A 1,916-nucleotide genomic window follows, 5' to 3' on the forward strand; every position below is an offset into this window, starting at 1 on the left:
TCCCTCCCCTCCACCGACTTCTCCAGCCGGGCTGTTCCTAACCAGTTTTCCATGAATGCTGCCCCTGGAGGGCACCTAGTATAAGCCAGACCTGAACAGGAAGAATGGGCTGGAGGGTTTCTTGGGCTTTTAATATCTTAAGTGTGCCAATGGCCCCCTGGGACCGTCTATTGGCTGGATCTCACTCTTGTTACATGGCCACTAATGACTTTTCTACCACTTTTCCCGCATAAAGTATTCTTGGTAATGGGTAGCTTTGTGGCATACTACATAGAGAGTGCAGAATTTGAAGTCAGGAAGACCTGAGTTCAAATCCAGCTTCAGATACTTACTAGTTGTATGACCCTGGGCAAGTCACTTCACCTCTGTCTGCCTCAATTTCCTCATCTGTAAAATAGGTATAAGGTACTTATCTCTCAGTGCTGTTGTGAGGATCAAGTGAGATAGATAATATTGTAAAGATGGTAACAGGCTGCCATCTGTTTACAAATCACTGCGCATCTTTCCATTCGTTACTGCCCTTACTTGTCCTGAGATCATGGCATTGTCCAGTCTATAACTCTACACAATCCCTGGGGGACTACTGATGCTTAAATGCACTTCTGCGCATAGACGCAATTCAACAAATATTTATGAAGCACTTGTTAGGCGTCAGGCTCTGTACTAGATACTAGGAAAACAAAAACAAAAACATCAAACAGAACTTTTCTTCAAGAAGTTTACATTCTCCTAGGAGGCCAGAGGCACAGGTTGAGGGCAATGAAAACCCTGTATGATTTCCCACATCAAATTTGACCTAATTTCTTCCCACTTAATTTTGGGGGCCCTTCAGTTTTCCCTTGGCGATAGCTAACCAAGATATACTTCTGAATGGATGGCATTAATGTGCTACTTAGCTTCTCATAGTTGATCCATTCTATTTGGTTGGTGTGTGTGAAACGACACCTTTCCCACTGCTACGGACTTTCCTGAGTGAGAGCTTTTAATACCACTGGGGCTTAATGCAGTTATTACCATTTTCACCAGCTTCAAATATTGTAAAGACAAGTACTTAAAGAAAGAAATCATAGATTTCCCTAGGAAGTAGACCCCCATTCTTTTCCTGTGGAAACAGAGATAAGAAAAGCTCCCCTTTGCGTGAGAAGCTCACCTTGGAATGACTGTGACTCAGTCAGCATGGCTCTGACTCTGTGCACCCCCTGTTCGGGGCCAATTCCCATGCCCATCTCCATCCCACTCATACAGCACCCGACCCGATCATGACTGATGACTGTAGTAACGAATATTTAATTTATTTTACCAGAAACACACAAAGTTAATATTAATTGACAATATTAATTTCCCAAGGGGACCAATGGTTTAAATATATCAAGGGGAAAAACATGGTCAAAATTACTTATACAGGTTTAAGAAGGATTCCATCTTCTTCACAGCATTTCAGGGAGCAGGAAAAAATGTGTCAACTACTCTAAGTACTTTGCGAGGAAGAATCGGCACTGAGATGTATAATAATCCCAGTGACCACCAGTGTTATCCTGAACTAAGAAGAGCAATGGCTTCCTAGCCATGTGCCAGGGACAGCACTAAAACCTGGGGATACAGAGAAAGGTCAAGGAGCTCACGGCACAATGGGGAAAACAACATGCAAATAAGCCATGCATAGCATGGACCGCAGATAATCAGCGGATGGAAGACCCTATCATCAAAGGGGATTGGGAAATGCTTCTTGCAGAAGGCAGGAATTTATCTGGGACTTGAACGAAGCCAGGAAGCAGAGATAAGGAAGGAGAACATGTGAAAATCAACAGAGTCAGGGGATGAAGTATCTTTAGCAAGAAAACCAGTGTCATTGAACTGAAGAGGACATGGGGTAGGGGAGTGATGTGTAAGAAGCCTGGAAAGGTGTGTGTGGAGGT

Source organism: Phascolarctos cinereus, unplaced genomic scaffold (assembly GCF_003287225.1).
Source record: "Phascolarctos cinereus isolate Bilbo 61053 unplaced genomic scaffold, phaCin_HiC Scaffold_8;HRSCAF=390, whole genome shotgun sequence".
Classification (NCBI taxonomy): Eukaryota; Metazoa; Chordata; class Mammalia; order Diprotodontia; family Phascolarctidae; genus Phascolarctos; species Phascolarctos cinereus.